At 43.7% G+C, this 22,746-nt stretch overlaps 1 non-coding gene across 1 annotated transcript; it reads left to right on the top strand.

Annotated features, from left to right (window-relative positions):
- Positions 1–714: 714 nt before the first annotated feature.
- On the top strand, positions 715–912 carry LOC127484074 (U2 spliceosomal RNA). Its single transcript, XR_007910847.2, has one exon. It is a non-coding gene; the product is annotated as a U2 spliceosomal RNA (small nuclear RNA).
- Positions 913–22,746: the final 21,834 nt, after the last annotated feature.

Raw genomic sequence — 22,746 nt, 5'->3', positions numbered from 1 at the left:
TACAATCCCAACACAGAAGCATTTGTGCCCCATTGCTGGTTGGAAGAGTGACAACAGGCTGGAGCTGAGTGCTAACAAGTTTTGGTTCAGAGGATGGAAAGCCATCCAAACGTACCCAAAGATGGTATGTCAAGTTCATTATTCATTATGATAATGAAATACTTGAATCAAGTTATTTGATAAAGAAAAGATGTTTATTTTGGGTCACAATTCTGGAGGAGCAAGGCTTAGGCGCTTCACCTCATGATGGCCTTCTTCCTATCAGAGTCCCAACGGTGGCCCAGGGTATCCCATGACAACAGACAGGGAGTTTGCAAGTTTGTGTAACTTCCTGCTCACTCCCCATCTTCTTATAGAGCCATGAGGTGGCAATGATGCAGGCTCCATCCTAATGATCTAACACTAACCATCTCCCAGAAGCCCCAGGTCTAAACTCCATAACTGTATGTTTGCACCCTTTCAACACATCACAATAGACACTAAACTCGTGTATGAGTTCAGCAGGTCCCATCACATGCAATGTCTGTAGACACAATTGCTCAACACTCAAGATTGCATCCCACAATCAACTGACAAGCCCCCATGTCTACCTGTCCAGCATGTCTTCCAAGTCAGTGGTATTCGTACTGCCCTGTGGGCCAAGTAGACACTGACACTCTCAAACCCAGCATAATGGGCAGCTTTGCTCCAGTCAATGTCACAGCTTTAAATCTGATCACTTGTTGGCCTTTTGGCTAAGATCAAGTGTAGTATCTGTTCTTATCTGTTTAAGAAAGCCTGTTGAAATATACCATGGAGCCTTCAGTGAAGTTCTTCTTGATGGATAACGTGGGCCTCAGGGTCAAGAATGTATCTTTCAGAGGCTGGCACTGTGGCGTAGCAGGTAAAGCCGCTGCCTGCAGTGCCGGCATCCCATATGGGTGCCGGTTCATGTCCCGGCTTCTCCACTTCCAATCCAGCTCTCTGCTATGGCCTGGGAAAGCAGTGGAAGATGGCCCAAGTCCTTGGGCCCCTGCACCCATGTGGGAGACCCAGAGGAGGAATAGCTCTTTCAAAGATGTTCTTATGGCAACAGTGTTGGTGATAGTAAAAATGACCACCAGTGGCAGCAGCTGGCCTCACCGCTCAGGACATTACCCTGACCCATCATGAAAACTCAGTGGCGGCTATGCCCCTGTACTAGATGTCCACACGGATCAAAGAGCCTACAAGTTTGCTGAACTGGAAGATGGCCCTAAATTCTTGAAACCTGGCGATGCTTCTTTGTTAACATGGTTCCTGGTAAGCTCCTGTGTGTTGAGAGCTTCTCTATTTTCCTCTGTATCTTATCCTGAACAGCAAAATGACCCAGACAGTTGTCTTGAGTTTCTTCAAGACTGTGGACACAAAGGCTACTGAAGTTGGCAAAGTTCTCAAGTCTGCCCAGAAAGTTCAGAGGCTAAATGAATATTGTTCCTAAAACCTACCACCCCAGTTTTAATCAGGGATAGAACAGTGGCCTGAGAACTGTTTGAAGAGAGAAGAGAAAAATACCACTTCTGGATGAGAGAGAAATAAATAATTACAGGGTGGGACCCCTGGGAGGTGGCAATGAAGGAATATAAGGAAGTAAACAGAAAAAACTAGATTCTGTAGAAATGAAGGAGAAGACATGCCAACCCTTCTCCTAAATACCACCGGCAGCAGCATCCACTACTAGGAATTTCTAAGAAGCATTCCAGTAAAATGCGAGGAGATAATACACATGAACTAGAAATTCTTTCCAGGAATAGATTTTAAAAATCATGAAAACCTCATATAAACTTACTGGAAGAGGAAAAATTAGAACTTATGAGTCAAAATGCTTTATTGTTGAAAATTCCCCTAAAATGTGAACCATAGTACATAATACACTCAAACTGATTTAAATAATGTCAAATAAACATTGAGACATTAAAGAGCCTAGAATCAGAACTCTAAAACAAATAACAGAAATAGACACAGAAGTATCTATGCAGTGAAACAAATGTAATGAAAGTAGAATAAACTTTTAAAAAAATCCAAGAAAAAGATAAATGAGGAATAAATCACAAGATATCCAAGGGAGAATACATTTAAGTGGAACTCTAAGGAAAACCGAGAGAACATAAAATCAAGATAAAGATATTGGGGTGCACATTTGGCTTGATGCTTAGGGGGCCAGTCGAGATGCCCACATCCATCTCAGAGTGCCTGGGCTCAAGTCCCCTCTCTTGATTCCAGCTTCCTGCTAGCAGGCACCTTGGGAGGCAGCAGTGATGGTCCGTGTCATTGAGTCCCTGCCATCAGATGGATGACTTGGATTGAGTTCCCTGCTCCTGACTCCAGCCTGGCCCAGCTCTGGCTGTGGCAGTCATTTGAGAGTGCACCAGCAGATGGAAGCTCTGTCTACTCTCTATCATTTTGTCTGTACATTTCTCTCTCAAAAAAAACATTAAAGACAAAGACGAAGACAGCACTGAAAAAAGCAGAAACTGACTAGAAAGAAAGACATAGAAAGATAGATCCAAACATGTACAAGTGTATTCATTGCTAAAGAAAAATAAAGCAGAGAATCAGACTAATAGTTAATATTATAGTTCAAGAAAATTTCTGGAAATAAAAGAGAACTGAAAGGGCTCATAAATTTTTCTGAGAATACTAAACTAGAATGATCAACTCTAAGACATATGCTAATAAAACTATAAGAATTTGAAGGCTAAGTCCAGAGACTCCAGGATTCCCCACCTCTGCCAAAAGAAATCAAATTGTCACAGTGTGTAAAAACACTTGGAATGGTATTAGGCTTAACAAGAGCAACATATAAAGCAAGAGGACAGTGTTTAAGAAATTCAAGGAGGTAAATAAGCCAAGAATGTCCTAACAGGATATCCTTCATGCATCCAGCCTATACAAAGATTTTTGAATATAACATTAATTCAAGGAACACAGTACATACGAAGTACCTACTAAGGCAAGAATTTCCAGGCCAAATCTGGCATGTGATCTATTTTCTTACGTCCCACAAGCTAAGAATTTTAAAAGATTTTAAGCTAAGAAAGAGGAAGAAAAGCAACAAAGAGCCTATCTGGCCCACAAAGCCTAAAATGTTTACTATCTGATCTTTTATAGAAAAAAGCTAGCTGACCCCCAGCTTAGAAGATAAGTTTTGTCCAAGCAAAAAAATGACTGGAGATACAGGAAAGAGATACGGTAAATAGTTAGTATACCTAATTAAAGAACTAGGAATAAAACAAAGGTAGGATTGTGCTATGGGTTGGATATGGTTTGAGAGTCCTCCAAAGATTCAGGTGTTACAGGCTTGGTTCTTTGGTTAGAGGTATTGGGAGATGGTGTGGACCTTTAGGAGAAGGACCTAGTGGGAGGTCATTAGGTCAATCCGGATTGTGCCCTCGAATTGTTACATCCTAAGAGACTATGCTTAGTTTCTATGAAAGGCTTGTTATAAAAGCCTGAACCTGGCCCCATCCAGCTTCTATGTGGCTTCTAGTATTAAAATGTGATCTCTCACTCCCAACATGGCCATCCATCATGACCTGACAGCTAAAAGGGCTCTCAGCTAATGCCAGCCAGCACCAAGCCCTCAAACCTCCAGGAGCTAACTAAACCTCTTTTTCCTTCAAGAGTTAGTCTGTCACAGACATTTTGTTACATCCATAACAATATAGTTTGGAAGAATATTTTGTCAACATTAAGTGTTCTGAAAAAAATAGAAAGCAACCAGGAATAAGAACAGAAGTAGAAAAAAATGGAAATAGAAAAATAAGATCTTTGAGTGTTATAAAAGTAACCATTGAAAGTCAACAGATATCATCTAAAAATTACAGACCATCTAATATAAACTTAAGAAATGGAGTGAGCATTTAGCCTACGGCTATGACATCCACATTCCACTTCAGAGTACCTGGGTTCAACTCCCGGCTCCAGCTTCCCACTAATGCAGAACGTAGAGGGCACTGCCAATGGTTCGAGTAATCCTTTCCTTCCCTGCCTCCTGGGAGATAGCGACTGCATTCCCAGCTAATGACTCCAGCGCCTGCCCCGAGCAGCCACTGCAGGCATTTGGGGTGGGAGCCAAACATGGATGGAAGAGCTGTCTCTAGCTCTCGGTCTCTTTCTCTGCCTTTCAAGTAAATTGTGAAAATTTTTTAATTAAATAGGAAAGAAAGGGATTAAGGACAATATTAGAGATAAATACAAAGACAACCACAAAAATACAGATCTCTCAAAATACTGAAAGAAAAAATTAAAAAGCAAAACACACTGGCCAGCGCCGCGGCTCAGTTGACTAATCCTCCACCTGCGGCGCTGGCACCCCAGGTTCTAGTCCCGGTTGGGGCACAGGATTCTATCCCGGTTGCTCCTCTCCCAGTCCAGCTCTCCGCTGTGGCCCGGGAGAGCAGTGGAGGATGGCCCAGGTGCTTGGGCCCTGCACCTGCATGGGAGACCAGGAGGAAGCACCTGGCTCCTGGCTTCGGATCGGTGCAGTGCACCAGCTGAAGCAGCCATTTGGGGGGTGAACCAACGGAAGGAAGACCTTTCTCTCTGTCTCACTAACTCTGCCTGTCAAAAAAAAAAAAAAACAACACACTATATAGAAAGGGAACCAATAATCACATATGATAATTACAACACAAAATACGACAAAGTTGAGAACATATTAGTTGTATCAATAAATATTAATGGGATTAATTTTCCTATTAAAGAGAAAATAATTTCACATGGGCTCAAATATCAAAACCAAACTTGGTGCTCTATACAATAGACACTCCTTTTTTTATATTTTATTTTATTTAATGAATATAAATTTCCAAAGTACAGCTTATGGATTACAATAGCTTCCCCCCTCATAACTTCCCTCCCACCCACAACACTCCCCTCTCCCACTCCCTCTCCCCTTCCATTCACATCAAGATTAATTTTCAATTATCTTTATACACAGAAGATCAATTTAGCATATATTAAGTAAAGATTTCAACAGTTTGCACCCACACAGAAACACAAAGTGTAAAATACTATTTGAGTACTAGTTATAGCATTAATTAAACACCTAAGAGTAATTGTGTATTAATTACAGAGTTCAACCAATAGTTTTAAGTAGAACATAAAAAATACTAAAAGGGTAAAGTTCTTTTTTTTTTCTGTTTCTTTTTTTGTTTGTTTGTTATATATTTTTTATTTAATAAATGTGAATTTACAAACTGCAGCTTTTGTATTGTTGTGGCTTTCCCCCCCAACCTCCCTCCCTCCCTCCCGCGGCCCTCCCCTCTCCCACTCCCTCTCCCATCCCGCCCTTCATCGAGTTTCATTTTCAATTACCTTCATATACTGAAGATCAACTTAGTATATACTAAGCAGGGATTTCAACAGCCTGCACTCACACAACCGAACCAGGTATAGGGTATTGTTCAACTAGTAGTGTTGTTTTTGAGTTTCATAGTTAAACATATTAAGGACAGAGATCCTGCATGGGGAGCATGAACCCAGTGACTCCCGTTGTTGATTTAACAATTGGCACTCTTGTTTATGACGTCAGCAATCACCTGAGACTCTTGCTATGAGCTGTCTAGGCTATGGAAGCCCTTGAGTTCACCGACTCTGAACTTGTTTAGTCAAGGCCGTATCACAGTGGAGGTTCCTTCCTCCCTTCAGAGAAAGGCGCCTCTCTCCTTGATGGCCTGTCCCTTCTGCTGGGGTCTTGTTCACCAGGATCTTTCATTTAGATTGTTTTTTGCCACCGTGTCATGGCTTTCCATGCCTGTGAGACTCTCATGGACCTTTTAGCCAGATCCGAACGTCCCAAGGGTTGATTCTGAGAAAGGGGTGCTGCCATTCTATGAGTCTGCTGTGTGTCCCGTTTCCCCCGCAGGATCATTCTTTCCCTTTTAATTCTATCCTTCATTATTTGCTTACACTGGTCTCATTTGTGAAATCTCATCGACACATACCCTATCTTTTTGATCGGTTGTGTATTTATACTTATCACTTTACCAAATGTGCTGGCATTGGTACCTGCCTCCTTGGTAAGATTGAGTTGAAATCCCCTGGCACATTTCTAGTTCCACCACTGGAGGTAAGTCCGAGAGAGCATGTGCCAACCTATATATCTCCTCCCTCTCTTATTCCCACTCCTATGTTTAACAGAGATCACTTTTCTGTTAATTTTATATGCCTAAGAATGATTGTGCATTGATTACAGAGTTCAACCAGTGGTCTTATGTAGAACAAACAGAGCAACAACAACAACAACGAAAATACTAAAAGGAATAAAATAGTAAGTTGTTCCTCAATAGAATAGACACTCCTAAAATAAGGTTATTCAAAAGGCTCAAAGAGGAATAGGAGAAATGCATTAGGAAAACTGAAACCATAGAAAGCAAGTGTTGCCATCTTGGTATCAATCATAGCAGTAAACAAATAAATGATGACACTTCATGCTGTTAATGGCCACAACTCACAAAGATAAAACAGTTATGAATATTCATCCAAATAACCTAGAAACCACCAATATAAAGCAGAAACTACAGGAGATAGAATGAGAAATAGACAGCATCTAGGGTAATTTAATGCACCATTTTTTATATAGACAGGTCAAGTACATGAAAACCAAGAAAGGAAATGGAGTATCTAGACAACATAATCTAGAGGGTCAGTTATGTGAATATATCTCAAATACACTGATAATAAAAAGTACTTTCTTCTTATGTATACATGGAATATTAACAAAAATTAATATTTTAGGTCACAAAGAAAGTATCATTAAGTTCCATAAAATAGAAATACCATAAACACTCTCTTATCACAATGCAATAAAAATAGCCCAAGATGCCAGAATCCCATGGGTGCTGGTTTGAGTCTTGGCTGCTCCTCTTCAGATCCAGCTCTCTGCTAATGTACCTGGGAAAACAGTGGAAGATGGCACAAGTACTTGAATCCCTGCACCTATGTAGGATATCTAGATGAACCTTCTGGCTCCTGGCTTCAGTCTGGCCCAGCTCCAGTCATTGTGGCCATTTGGAGAATGAACCCAACATGAAGTAGTTGAAACCTAAATGTAGAAAACTAAAATATTCTCTTGGAAAACACAAAAGGAAAATTAGACAAATGGAAAGACATCCCAGTTCTTGGTTAAAATCTCTCAGCATAATCAAGATGTTAATTCTCCCTACAAAATTTATAAATGTAATGAGATCCTTATTTTCAAAATACCAAAACAACAACTCTTTCTTTCCTGGAACTAGGTAAGTTAATACTAAAATTCATATGGAAAAGTAAACATGCAAGAAGAGACAAACACTGAAAAGAAAGATCATGGAGGGAAGACCAACTTCTATAATTAAAACGACAGAAAGACAAACTGATGTAATAGGATAAAATCCAGAAATAGACTCAACTTCATACAGAAATCCAGCATATATAGTAAGGACAATATATTAAATCACTGTGTTGAATATGAATTTAACAAATACTGTGGGTAATGACTGGATAGCCACTTGGGAAAAGATAAAACTAGATGTGTTTCTCACACTTCCCATAATAAATTAATGAATTAAGGATCTAAATATAAAATAAATTATAGTAAAACTACTAAAAATAGATTAATTCCTCCAAATCTGACTATAAAAAGAAGCTTTCTACCATAATTTAAAAATCTAAGAGCAATCAGAAAAAAAAAAAAAAGGTGATCTCATAAAAAGCTATTCCATGACAGAGACACAAGTCAGGAGACAGGGACCAGCATTGTGGCACAGCAGGTTAAGCCACGGCCTGTGAAGCTGGCATCCCACATGAGAGTTGGCTCAAGTCCCTGCTGTTCCACTTCCAACCTAGCTCCCTGCTAGTGTACCTGGGAAAGCAGAAGATGGCCCAAGTGTTTGGGCCCCTGCTACTCACGTGGAAGACCTGGATGGAGTTCCAGGCTCCTGGCTTTGGTCTGGCCCATTCCCAGCTGTTGTGGCCATTTGGGAAGAGAACCAGCAAATGGAGATCTGTCTCTCTGTAGCTCTGCCTTTCAAATAAATAAATCATTAAAAAAAGAGAGAGAGAGAGAGAGACAAAATAGGGGGGAAAATTTGCACACACACACACACACATTTTAAAGGACTAATATATAAAAAAAATTTTTTAAAGATTTATTTGAAAGTCAGAGTTACACAGAGAGAGGCAGAGAGTCTTCCATCTGCCAGAGCTGCACTGATCCAAAGCCAGGAGCCAGGAGCTTCTTCCAGGTCTCCCACATGGGCTCAGGGGCCCAAAGACTTGGGCCATCCTCCACGGCCCTCCCAGGCCACAACAGAGATCTGGATGGGAAGTGGAGCAGCCAGGTCTCAAATTAGCACCCATATGGGACGCTGGCACCTCAGGCCAGGGCATTAACCTGCTGCGCCACAGCGCCAGCCCCATAAAGAATTTTTTAAATCAAAAGTTCCCAACACAAAAAATTGACAAATGTTAAAAAGATGCAAATGTTATTATCCTGATGTGATCATTATATATTGTATATGTGTATCAAATGGTCACATTGTATATAAACATTATATAAACAAGTCCCTGCTTGTAACATTATATAAACAAGTCCCTGCTTGGGACTTCCATACCCCACATCAGAGTGCCGGTTCCAGTCCAGCTACCCTGTGCTGTGCTTCTGTTCCAGTTTCCAGCGATGATGGCCCAAGTGCTTGGATCCCTGCCACTGGCGTGAGAGACCCAGATGGAGTTCCAGGCTTCTGGCTTCAGCCTGCCCCAGCCTTTGCTGGGGAGGGCATTGGGGAGTGAACCAGAAGATGAAGGATCTCATTCTTTCCCTCTTCTCTCTTTCAAATAAAAAGAATTACATTATCTTTCATGATTCAGCTTTATTTCTCTTTGAAAGCTCCCTGAAACTAAAGGGCATAGTCTCTCATCCCTCAGCCTTTCAAATAAATAAATAACATATTTTAAGACAGCTGACTCCTTTGTCTTCTTGAAGCATGAACTCACATGCACTCCCTCAGGGTGTCCTTTGCGGGGCAAACAGAAGGCACCTGGCCCCCAATCCAGCCGCCTTCTACCTCTCTCCTCCATTTCCTTATTATGATATGTATTGTTCCCGCTGCTTCGTTGTTCTCTTGTTTACTGTTTGTTCTGCTAAGATGTAAGCTCCATGAGACTTGACTTGTCTTATTCATCGCAATTCCAAAGCATGGAACAGTGGAACACAGAAGCCACGCGGTAAAACGTGTGTGGAATGAATGGACGTTATGCTGAACGTCCTGCTATGTGTCTAAGGTAATTCCTAGAAGTAAAAGTCCTGGACCAGAGCATGTGTGTGAGCTTACACTGTCAGCTATGCTGCAGAACGATGGCATCAATTTGCCTTCTCTCAGCAAAGCAAGAGAGTGTCTACTATAATAATGCACTTTTAAAAAAATGCCAGTAGGGTCACAAAGGTGACAAAAAACTCATAATAATCCTTCGTGCTATGTATTAGTTTAATGCAATCTTTTGTACCCGTGTTCCATATCAGAATTAAAACCATTTTACATTACTTCAACCTCGCAGCAATAAAGGAAACATTTGGGGGGCTGGCACTGTGGCTTAGAGAGTAAAGCCACTGCCTGCAGTGCCTGCATCCCATATAGGTGCTGGTTCTAGTCCTGATTGCTGCACTTCTGATCCAGCTCTCTGCTATGGCCTGGGAAAGCAGTAGAAGACGGCCCAGGTCCTTGGGCTCCTGCACCTACGTGGGAGGCCAGAGGAAGCTCCTGGCTTCAGATCAGTCCAGCTCTGGCCATTGCAGCCATTTGGGGATGGAAGACTCTCTCTCTCTCTCTCTCTCTCTCTCTCTCTCTTTGCCTCTGCCTCTCTGTAACTCTACCTTTTAAATAAATGGATAAATCTTTAAAAAAAAAAAAAAAGAATGCATTTGGAGAAATCCAATAACTAAAGGCCAAAGTGATTATTGCATGTAATAGATATTGAAAGTTATTTTTATTTAAACAGATGTATTACTGAAGCTTTCTTGACCACACTGAGAAGGGTTGGATGGTCAAGAGCTAGAAGGTACGTCAAGGGTCCTAGAGTTGCTCATATTCAATCTAAAACTAGCAAGATCTTTTTTTTTTTTTAACACTATCATCAATTTACAGTTCAGTGGCCATCATGATTTTCTTTTTTTTTTTTTTTTTTTTTTTTTTTAGTTTATTTATCTGAAAGGCAGAGTTGCAGAGACAGGGAGGGAGACACAGAGACAGAGAGATCTTCCACCTGATGATTTAATCTCCAAACGACCACAACAACTAGGGCTGGGCCAGGCTGAAGCCAGGAGCTAAGAGTTTCTTCTGAGTCTCTCAGATGGGTGCAGGGGCAGATACGGAATGCAGGGTCGCAGGCAGTGGCTTTACCACAACGCCATTCCCTAAAACTAGCAAGATATTAATATTAATGTACACATTTGAACAAAAGCTTTAAAGGAAACTCCTTATTTTCTATAAAAAAGAAAAGTTAATTGTTTTAATGTATCTTTCTTATGGGTCCTATGACTTTGTGATAACTTCTGTGGAAATAAAGGAACGTAAGAGCATATTAGTTGGCATATTAAAATCTGTGATTTCTAGGGACTAAAGCACTATAATTTTGTTACAATGTCTTCAATAATATTAACAATTCAACAATATTACAGCATAATTTTAAGAGCCCCAAATATCTATGAGGCTAGAACTCAGAAGAAGATGTATTGACTTCAAGTGAAGGACAAAATGAGAATCTCAATTCTTTGGGGTCCAATTGCTCTTTGAGGAGAGGTAGAGCATCTGTCTCCTGCCACAGCTTAGCTAGATTTGCCCTTCCTCTTGCTTTGTTTGCATTAGGTTCTGTATTAGATTAATTTTATGGCCACAACTAAAATATTTGCAAAAAATTATAGAGGGCATTTGAACTGCATAAGCTCTCCTTCATTTTCTGCAGTTCTTAAAAAATCTTCAGTTCTTGAATCTTGAAAAAGAAAGCCATAATTATGCCGGCACCCTGTGACTGCTCAGTAAAGCAAAATCAATAAAAAATAAAGGGTTTGCTAAAAGGAGAGTCAAGAGAAAAGCAAATTTAACCATATGATACGTAGACATGGGCTGCAGAACTCAGGCCCAAAAGTCACTCACAGATGAACCAAGGAACTGTGGATTATTTCAGAGTTATCAGTTGTCCTTATTCAAGGATCAGTGACCCACACCATTGCTCAGGGTCACCAGGATTCTAACAAATTCATTCAAGTTCATTCATAATTAGAACAAGTTCATTAGTGAGGATGCATGGGACTGCTTGAGTTCCTACCACATATGCTAATCATTGCTGAACATGGCAAACAACCCACGTGCACTAAACAAATGTTTTCCTTCATATGCTTCTACGTATACATATGCCAAGTATGTATACATCAAGAGATGTTTGCGACAGTTGTGCCTCGTTGTGATAAACTGTAGTTCTGGTCACTGAGAGTTTACTGTGTATCAAAGGCCTCACATATTTCCTCTTTAACCCACCAAAACTCTAGTAAGTAACAATTATTTTCCCCATTCTAGTCAAGAAACCAACGCTGAGAGAATAGATGACCTGCTCATAAGAAGTGGTGATTAATAAGTAGTGGCTGTACACTGTACCCACCACTTCAGGTTAGCTGTTCTCCCATCGAAGGCAACCCGAACAAGCAGAAAGCTGTCGGGCCAGCAGAAAATGGCAGGGAAGCGCTGCACGCCTCCCCTTCCAGCTGTGCACAGCGCGTGCAGATTTGTAACGGGAGGAGGTAACTTGCACTGTGATGCTCTCTCCCATGAACCATCCACGCTCCAGTCTTAATTTGAACAAGGGCCAAGGGGGTCACAGAAAAGCCTTTGAAGATATGTATAGATTTTGGAAAAGTCCTTCAAGAGATTCTGAAACCCTGGGGCCCCACCCAAAGGTAAAAATCACTGAACAAGGAATGTTGGATGATTTTAGAGGATTTCCTCCCCCTTCATCTGTGATACTTGCACTGCGTCTGGCTTGTCAGCAGGCAACAGAGCCCTGGCTCTCCAGCGGACCTTCCATCACTTGAATCTATATGGTCGTTTATCTGGCTGAAACTCCCGCAATTGCATGGCTTATGCTTAGCCTTATTTCCGAGTTTCATTGCCAATGCAGTCTTGTTCTATTTGCTCCTCTTTGACCATTCCCTTCCAAGCTTGTTTTTATCTTTCCATTGCATTAAAATATGTGTGTGGGGAAATTAGGCACAGGGGGCAATTCAAAGATGGCGCCTGTGGGGAAATTAGACACACGAGGCAATTCAAAGATGGCACCCAAAGGAAGTAAGGTGGGCATTATCCAAAGTTGTCTACCACCAAAGCTGATTGCCTGCACAGCATCAGGGGAGGTGACGACAACTGATGACGAGTGTACAGGCATGTGGCTGGTCCTATAGAAAATCGCCCCGTAAAATGACCTTTTAAGTAATTGGTTGGTCCTTATGCCCTGCCCCAGTAATCCTGCGGTCTTGTGCTTTAAAATGCTTTTCTACGCATGCAATAAACCGAGTTCTTGCTTGCTTGACTTGACTCCCCGCTGTGTCTGTCTGTCTCCGGGATCGGGAGGCTGGGGAACGGGCTAGTGGCGTACTTACCTTTATTCAGACGCAGTCCATCCTCATTCAGGTGGACTAACACCCTACATACATGTATTGAAGTATGTATGCATACATATGTATGTAGTGGACAAGTATGTATGCATACTTCAATACATAAACACACGTACACATATGGGGGCTTCAAAAAGTTCATGAAGAGTGGAGAACTTTCTGAAACCACCCAGTGTGCGTGTGTGTGTATGTGTGTGAGAGAGAGACAAACACAGATGGCAGAACTCATGTATAAGGCCATCATCCCACTGACCTAGACTATAGTCACATTTTTTATCAAATTAGCATAAAAACAAAGTTATTAAATGCTTGCGGACAACTCATGAACAATCTCCTTCTGCTCTGTCAGTTAAATACCAAGCAAATGCCCAGCACAGTGGTCCTCAACCCAGGCTGCATGATGAATAAGAGATCTTCCATTAAAAAGTGAAAAATTTCAATAATGCTGTCTACTAAGGCAATGATTCTTTCACTGATACATGAAAACCATACACATTTATGGGATTCCTGGTCAAATCAGAACAACCTATCTCCTCAAATATTTATCATTTTTTATAGCAAAAACATTGCAAATCCTTTCTTCCAGCTTTTACAAAAAACAGAGAGAGTACATTATCATAATCTATATTCATCCAACTATGCAAAAGAACACCAGAACTTCCTCCTGCTATCTAACTATAACTTCTCCCTCCCTCCTCTCTCCCCTCTGATAAAGACCACTTCTACTCTCAATGCCCATGAGATGAACTTTTTTAGACTCCACATGTGAGTGGGATCATGCAGTGCTTGTCTTTCTGTACCCAGTTTATTTCACTTCACACAATGACCTTCACCTCAATTCACGTTTTTGTAAATGACAGTATCTCAGCCTTTTCATGATGGAGTAATAGTCCATGGTGAATATGTACCACATCTTCTTTATCTCATTCACCAATTGACAGACACACAGGTTGTTCCCATTTCATGGCTACTGTGAACAGAGCTGCATTAAACAGGAGAGTGTAGATATCTCAATAGACTGATCTCATTTCCTTTGGAAACACACCCCAGGTATTACTGTTGCATCATATGGTAGTTGAATTTTTAATTTTTGAGGAACTTCCACACTGTTTTCCATAGTGGCTGTACTCATTCCCACCCAGCATGCAAGGGCTCCCTTTTCTCCACATCCTCTCCAGCTCTTACTATCTTTTATCATTTTGAGAATAGCCAGTCTAACTGGAGAGAGCTGATAGCCCATTGTGCTTTTTACTCGGGCGAAAGAGTAACTTGAAAATAAGAGCCTTGGGACCAGTGCTGTGGTGTAGCTGGCAAAGCCACCAGCTGCAACACTAGCATCCCATACGGCCACCGCCTTGTATCCTGCTTCCCCACTGCTGATCCAGCTCCCTGCTAATGGCCTAGGAAAAGCAGCAGAAGATGGCCCAAGTATGTGGGACCCTGCACCCACGTGGGAGATCCAGATGAAGCTCCTGACTCCTGGCTACAGCCTGGCCCAGCCCTCTGGGGAGTGAACTAGCGGATGGAAGCTTTCTTTCTCTGTAACTCTGCCTTTCAAACAAATAAAATAGATCTTTGTAAAATAAAAAAGAGGCTTAGCTCAGCAAACTGTATAGGGTAAAGGACAGTTACTATTAATTACTAATTACTAATGTGACAGTCTTCACAGTAATTATAAAGAGTTCAATAACTGAAAACATCCAATTTGTGGCCTCTCCTCCTCCTCCTCCTCCTTTCCTGCCACAACCCTTTACTTGTTCAGACAATTACTTTGGAATATCACTGTTATTCCCACCTGCTGTTGGTGGAAACTAATACCACAGACCCATAAAATTTAGGTAATCTTCCTCTTTAAAGAAAAGCAGCATATTGATTGGTGGGTTGATAATTTTGGGGAAAAAATGGTAAATGAGATAGTTTCATTCATTCATTCATTGATCAAATATTTATCTAGCACCATCGACATGCCAGAAACCGTATGGCCCTGGGGATGCAGGAGTGGACAAGAGAAAGCACCTGCCCTGGTCATGTGTCCCTTCCATGGTAACAGATGGCTTCATAGATAATGAGTTCCAATATCATAAGTGCTACAGAAGAAATAAGCCAGAGTCACGGGAGGGGCCTCCAGGGGTGGCTGAGTTTGCTGGTCAACCTCGGGGAGTTTCAGGTAACATTGGAACCTTTCTGATTTACATCCGGGGCTCTGCACTCAAGATGCCAAGTGTGCTCTCTCAACTCCCAGCCAGCTATACCCACTGGGTCCCCTCAGACCAGGTGAGAACAATTGAAAAACATTTCATAGGGCTGCTGGAAACAAAAGTAACCATTCCAACCACCTGTTGTTTAAAAATAACTGTTCCTTTGTCTTACTAGGCACTGAAAGCTTCTCATTACAATACATCTACTATAGGTGATCAAACAAAATGAGGCGTTGTCTCATCAAGTTCAACAGTGATTGAGACGCTGGGATACAGCCTGCAGGATGCAATCCACAGCTGTCCGAGTGTGATGAGACCTTCAGCTCTGAGGTCTATGACCCTGGCAACTACAAGTCTTTCAAGAACATTGACAGATTTTCAAGGCAAATGGCATGCAGTCAACAGTCTCCTGAAACCCTTCCAGTGGAGTGTGACTGGGTTCTGGCTGCTTAGGAACTGGTCAGTAAGTGTTCCTCTCATTTTTAGTACTGTGCTTCTTGGAACCCCATAGTAACTGTGTGGGCATGCATGTTAAGGACTGCTTAGCTATGGGCAATCCCGTGAGGCTGCCTGCCTAGCCCATGCAGTTAGCCTGACTGCTGGCAGGTGGTGGGACCCGCAGGCACATTTCCCCACCCCCACCTTCTGTCAATCAGATAAAGTGCTCCTGGGTGTGGCCCAGGCCCACCTGGAAAGCTACCCTAGCTACACGACCTTCAAGCTGATTGGAGAGGCATATTGGCGCCAGTGTTGGTTCTGCCCTGCAGAATTAGTGTTGCCTCGACTTAGTTACACCCCTCTGCCTTTAAAAACAAGGACGGACAAGTTCACCGAAGCCTGACCCCGGGGCTTCTTGTGGGAGAACACCATCGCCCCGCTCTCTCACTGTGGCCCCGCAGGAAGAGGGGCCACTGCGGAAGTCCAGTTGGAAATTTTGAACTCATAGCTAAGAAACTGACAACTAAAGCAGTGTTCCTCCCAGTGTGTCCCCAGAGCAGGAAGAGAGTTTCACAGGAGGACTTAATCATCGCAAACACAAATTATAGGGCCTCAGCCCACACACACGGGATCAGCAAGTACAGGGCAAGGCCCGGTAATCTGTACTTCCAGGTAATTCTAAAGCTTAGGAAGCCCTGCTCAAAGGTGTTCTAAAAAGACAGGCTGTGAGTATTAAAAAGCAACAGGAGGGCAGTCAACACTTACCTGGCAGACAACAGACCTAAAAATTCCAGGAACATAGCGAGCAGGAGGCAAAGGTAAATCATCTGACTCAAAACAAAAAAGTTTTTTTTTTTTTCTTTTCTGAGACTTGAGTGCTGGTAACGTATGGAATCATTTAATTCCCTGGTCTAAGTAGCTTCCCAGAACGTGGCGTAGCTCTGGACAGAAGGCAGCGACATTGCAGAGACCAAGCAGTGACTACCAAAGTTCCAGAACACCAGCAGGTCTGAATATTTTATGGTTGAATTGGACATTCTCCTGCCCCACCCCATACCATGCCACATCAAAAACAAGCCCATCTGCTTTGAGCCCAATCCCACTCTGGTCCCCAAATATGGCACGCATTTAAAAAGACGTCATTGCACTTAGGATCTGCGCTTTTTGCAAATGTAAGCTCTGTTAATTACATCCACAGCTGTGGCCTTCCCAGGCTATACCACATTAGGCTACCAGGAATGTGTGTTCCACGAGAGACAAGGGGAAGGCCTCCATTCGCCCCTCTGTATGCAATGGCTTCCATAAGTTCTCAGACACCAGCAGTACAAGAAACCTAGTCCCTTGATCTTTTGTCAATAAAAACAGGAAAGAAAAGCTAACAAACAAAAAAACAAAAACAAAAACAAACAAAAAACAACAACAAAAAACAACAAGAAATTACACCCTCCAGGATAGCTATCATTACCAGCTACCAGGATATTTGATGCACTTGGGAGAGGAAGAACTTGGAATCAAAACACAATTGTGGCCCCATTTTTAGAACCCTGGACTCAGCTACAACCAACCAAAGTTCCTGCCCAGGCTAATTGCAAAGATGAAGAAAGAACTGGATTCAACGGCCTCAGACATCTCTGAGCTCCAAAGGCAGGCAGGACGGGAAGGCAGTGAAATTCAGTGGGTGCCACAGGGCCCCCTCACTTCTTTCTGCAGCCCTCTTCCACCTCCAGAGAACCCTTTTTCACCACCCACATTCAGCCCATCCAATTACTCCACCTTTGCAATGTCACATTCATCACCTTGACCCAAATGTCTAAGGCTGTGTAAAAACAGCACTGTCAGCTTTCATAAATGTGCGATGATGACTCAGATGGGAAAGAGACATTGTGTCGCAAGGGAAACAGAGCTTGTCAAAAAGATTCATATGAAAGTTGGGTACCTCTCAAATTACAGGTTAGAGCGTTTTATTTTTGGAGACAGGTTTTATATTTTTATATTTTCCCCAAAAGTTGTTTTAATAAATAAGGCTTCATTTAAAAAATCAGAACTAATATTTTACCATTCACAAAACCACTGCAATTTGTGTTTGTCAAAAACTAAGACAAAGTCTCCTCTCCAAGAATTTTTATCTCTGGACTCTGATTCTTGAAATCAAATAGCTTTTTGTTTATTTATTTATTTATTTATTTTGCCCTGTGAAACACTTCATTCTTTTTTTAATGTCCAAAATAAGCCAATGCATATGTGTGTATATTCTAATACCAGTCACTCAAGGGTTGGTAAGCTTTGCTGCTCTGCCTTAACCTTGCCTTTGGGGGAGAGGGGGTCCGCGTGGTTCTCCAGGGTGTAGATGTGTGTCTCTGAGTAGTCTACCTCCAGAAGTCAAGTCCCTGACTGCTCCTTCTTGAACTTTCTTCTTCTCTCCTATCTTCGTTGACCACCCCCCCTTCCATTTCTCCCTGGCAACAGAAGGTCTAAGGAAAATGAACTGGGGTGAAAATATTAACAGTGTGCTGCTCAGGATTTCCAACATGGACTTGCACTTGAAGGAGAAGGCCCTTGGCTGTGTCGCCTTCATCATCTTGGTGGTGCGGAGCATCCCCCTCTGCCTGGGAACCTCTACCGCCCCAGGACAAGGAGAGCCATCAGCCGGCGAGCACGCAGCCAGGACAGGCCCCCATCGGCCCGCCAGGAGAAGCAGGCACCGCGGAGCCAACAGTGCAGCCGCCTTGCTCAGCCCTCGCCCCACCCCGCCGGCCTGACACCCCAAGACGTTCATGGGGAAGACTCGCCCCGCAACACCATCAGTTATTGCGCCCGTCCCAGGGGGAGATGAGGACGCCTCTCACGAAGAGGCGTCCCAGCTTGCGGTGAGGGTGGCCGCGGAGGCCATCCGGTGTCCAGCAGTTGAAGTCCCTGGCAGTTTCCCATCAGACAACACCCGGCCCACCCCAGAACCAGCCGGAGGTTTCCTGGGCCAGGATGACAGAAAAGTTAACAGGATTACAATTCGGTGGTCAAAACGGAAAACAGTACAGTTTTCTGGGAAAGAAAGACTCCTTTCTGGAGCTACAAAGCCAATAAGTAAACATCAATAAACGAACCGACCTGGAAGCAAAACTCTAACGCTAAGAACTATGAACAAACAAGAAAGGAGCCTGTACACAGATATGGCGTGATTGTGACTCTTGAAAAGGTAAAGAGAACAATGATTGTGTCTAGGTCTCTGAGAATTGTTTCAAAATTCACTCCCGAAAGTAAGAAAGGGGCTGGCATTTGGCACATTGGTGAATTCACAGCTTGGGACACCCACACCCCACGTCAGAGTGCCTGGGCTCGAGTCTCAGCTGCACTCTCCATTCCAGCGTCCTGCTAATGTGCACCCTGGGAAGCAGCCGGCAATGAATGGAGTAGCCAGGTTCCTGCTACCCACAAGGGAGACGGATGAGCTCCTGGCTCCTGCTCCAGCCTGGCCCAGCCTTGGCAGTTTCAGGCATTTGGGAGGTAAGCAAGTGCCCGGAAGATCTCTGTCTCTCTGCCTTTCAAATAAGTAAAATAAATGCATTTTTAAAAATTAACCAAGAGGCCGGCACTGTGGCATAGTAGGCTAAGCTTCCACCTGTGAAAACAGCATCCCATATGGGTGCCGGTTTGAGTTCCGGCTGTTTCACTTCTGATCCAGCTCTCTGCTATGGCCTGGGAAAGCAGTGGAAGATGACCCAAGTCCTTGGGCCTCACACCCATGTGGGAGACCCGAAAGAAGCTCCTGGCTCCTGGCTTCAGATCGGCCCAGCTCTGGCCACTGCAGCCATTTGGGGAGGAATCAGTGGATGGAAGACCTCTCTCTCTGTCTCTCCCTCTGTCTGTAACTCTGCCTCTCAAATAAATAAATAAATCTGTATAAAAAATTAACCAAAAAGTAAGAATGTGTAGGGTAAAGAATGAAAGGTTTAGAAGTTGTGTAGGGATTAAAAAAAAAAAACGGCTGACAGTTCACGTTGATAAATATCAAAATGAGTTATACAGGAATTGTGGAATTCAATTACCTGGAGAAGTGTAAAAGTCGATTTGAAAATCATGATCATACGGCACCTACCAGCTGTCTAGTAGTTCAGTTATCTGACCAGCTTGTGGGATAATTACAGGTGTCTGATAAGATAAAGTCCCTGGCCAGGCTGGGAAAGAGCTCTTCAGTTCTGTCCACTTGGATCTGCTGGATGCACGTTCCCGCTCTCGACCATTTTGTGAATGGCGTCCAGTTTAACCCCGAAGACCCTACTGTGAAACGTCGTTGTGTTCTGCCTTACACCAAGGCCCATAGGGCTGGCCACCAAGCGGGAATGGAGCACAAACTCCTTGTCAATAATTGGTTAAAGATACTAGTGCTGCTTCCCACCAAGGAAAGTTCATTCATAGTATGATTCAACAGAGGAAGGCTGGGGAAGGAGAGAGACAGAAGAGCTCCTTGCTCTAGTTCATGGACCTGGAAAACGGGGGTATCCTGTGATACCCCGCTATCTTTAGTTTTTCTTTTTCATTTTATTTGAAAGGTGGAGAGACAGAGACAGACAGAAAGAGATCTTCATCTGCTAGTCCACTCCCCAAACGTCTACAACAGCCAGGGCTGGGACAGACTGAAGACAGGAGCCAGGAACTCAATCCAGGTCTCTTATGTGGGTGGCAGGGACCCAAGGACTTAAGCTATCATTTGCTGCGTCCCAGGGTGCACGTTAGCAGGAATCTTCCTAACTGTTGAGAATCCAGGGCACTTGTTATATTTGGAAATAGGTGCCAAGTATTTCACATAACCACTCTCAACCAACAGCACCGAGAAAAGAAAACATTCCGTGTTGTGTTGCTCGCACTGAAACAAAAGGCTGCCTTTTCGCCATGGCAGATATCTAAAATGAAATATTTTCTGAATAAATATTTTCGGTTTGCTAAGTCACATAGTCAGCTTTCATATTATGCATCAAAACAGAAAGCCTTTTCCAAGCTTAAAAAAGCACAGCTATGTGGTAAACAAATCATCACACAAACATGAACTTGAATGTCTCTGGAGGTCAGAACTGAGACCAAGCTGTGGCACAGGATTCTAAATCCATCTACAGTTAATAAATCGTAGGTGACATGTCAATGATGTAACTGAAATTTCTTATGGAATCATTAGCTCTAGGTTATTAAAGCTTATTGTAAGCAACTTCTACCCAAGGTGAGGGGAGAAGGCAAAGAGAACCCGAGTTAAACAAGCATTTGGGAAGACCCCTCAACATCTCTGGCTAAAAACGCAGGAAGAGAAGAGGAAGCAGATGGTGTAGACAACAAAACCCACTCTGCTGTGGACCAGACATTCAGACCCACTTAATCTGCATTCGCTCGCCTGCTAGATAATTTGGTCCTTATTTTAGTGAAATGGAAACTGGTTCACAGCGAAATTCAGTGATGCATCCAAGATGGTGAATAAGAGTGGAGGCCAAGATTCGAATGCAGAGAACTCACGTTCTAACACTCCCACAGGTGCGTGAGTTCGCACCTCCTCCCTCCCGCAGTGTATCTTCCTCCTCCTAGCTCCAGCTTCGGTGACTCCCACAGGACAAGTTCCTTCCTTCCGCAGAACCACTAACCGGCTTTCCTATCATATTCCCACTCTATTTAACAGGTTCTTCAGAAAGTGGCACCCCAGTCAGTCTAAACTCGAGCCCCCTGGTCTGGGTTCACGGCACCGAGTTCCTTCCCCTCCCAGCCTGCTGTGTTGTCGAATTGCACGCCTAATCCCGTCCCCTCCTCTGATGCCACCTTCCCCGCTAAACTGCCTGCCTCTCGGGTACAGCGATCACACCTGCTTGGTCTTGCTCCACATCCAGGACTAACACAGAAGCCTTCCCCCGCGCTGGGACATCAGCACTGTCTTAGTGCTCAGCAGCGGCAGCAGCAGAGCAGCTCTGGTCTGGGTTACCGAACTCGGTGCAACTAGTCTCATTGTCAGCCCTTCAACATTGACTACTACAGGCCGGCGCCGCGGCTCACTAGGCTAATCCTCCGCCTTGCGGCGCCGGCACACCGGGTTCTAGTCCCGGTCGGGGTGCTGGGTTCTGTCCCAGTTGCCCCTCTTCCAGGCCAGCTCTCTGCTGTGGCCAGGGAGTGCAGTGGAGGATGGCCCAGGTGCAGCACCTGGCTCCTGCCTTCGGATCAGCACGGTGCGCCAGCCGCGGCGTGCCAGCCATGGCGGCCGTTGGAGGGTGAACCAACGGCAAAAAGGAAGACCTTTCTCTCTGTCTCTCTCTCTCACTATCCACTCTGCCTGTCAAAAAAAAAAAAAAAAAAAAAAAACACCACAAACACACCACATTAACTACTACAAACAACCCAGGCTAAACCTTTCAGGTTTTATATTTAAAGGCACGGCCTGGCCTTCCAGGGGTGTTCTTGCCTTTAATCTTGGGCTCCATTTACCATAAAATTGGTTTAGGCAATTTCCAGTCAGTGAGAAGCTAACGCATTCTAGTTCAACAAAGAGTCAAAATATAGTTCCGTATGAAAATATCCTTTGCATCCCATTCTGCTGCCACCTACCTATGAGCACGTGGAGGACGAATCATTTTAACGCCTCTAATTTGACGATCGTCACTGTAACAGACCTCTAGCTGGAATGGAGGCATGCCAGGGAGATTCTCAGAGGCACTAGAGGATGGACCCTCGCTCTAATTCTGCAGCTCCAAGATGAGAAAAGGACATGGAGCGGACTGTGCTAGCCTGGAGAGAGTGGCGGCACCCGCAGACCGTGTGCAGAGGCACGTGTGCCCGGCATCAGGCCAGCATCTTGGAGCACAGCGCATGACCCAGCAGTGACGAGGCGTCCCGGCACAGATTTGCTCGTAGACCCAGCTGTCCCGGAGGCAGTGGGGGAGACTCTGCTCGCTGATACTTGAAATTTTTCCAGGTTCCAATCTGATCCCTCCTCACTCAGACTTCATCATATCCAATGCTGCGGAGGCCTTTATGGGGGGCCTCAGAAGCTTGGGTTCTGCACCTGTTATTGGAGAACATGGCTGACTCCCTACTGTGTAGCCTGATGCTGCTTTCTCCAGTCTGTGTCCCTAACACAAATCGACCAGACCAGTGCCTGTGTCTGGCCTCCATCAGGCAGAACCTCCTGCTGACCCTTGTCAATATGGTGACAGCACAGGCTCAGAGGTCCTTTGGAGAACTGAGAAGTATTCCACAAACATGAATATCATCACCACTGCCTGCAAAGCTGAATTCTGAATTTTATCTTTTCGATAAAAACCAGACGCAATCTGCTATTTGCAACAGGCTCAACCTCAGACTTTATTGCCTCACATAGGCTTCGGTTCTTTAGAGCTGTCACAATCTCTCAGAACTTGAGACTCCTCATTTGAAACATGGGAATGTAATCATAGCACTGTGTCTCATAGGTTGTTGTGACGG

This window comes from Oryctolagus cuniculus, chromosome 12 (genome assembly GCF_964237555.1).
Source record: "Oryctolagus cuniculus chromosome 12, mOryCun1.1, whole genome shotgun sequence".
Lineage (NCBI taxonomy): Eukaryota > Metazoa > Chordata > Mammalia > Lagomorpha > Leporidae > Oryctolagus > Oryctolagus cuniculus.
The sequence above is the reverse complement of the archived record's forward strand: the minus strand, read 5'-3'. Positions and strand labels throughout refer to the sequence as shown.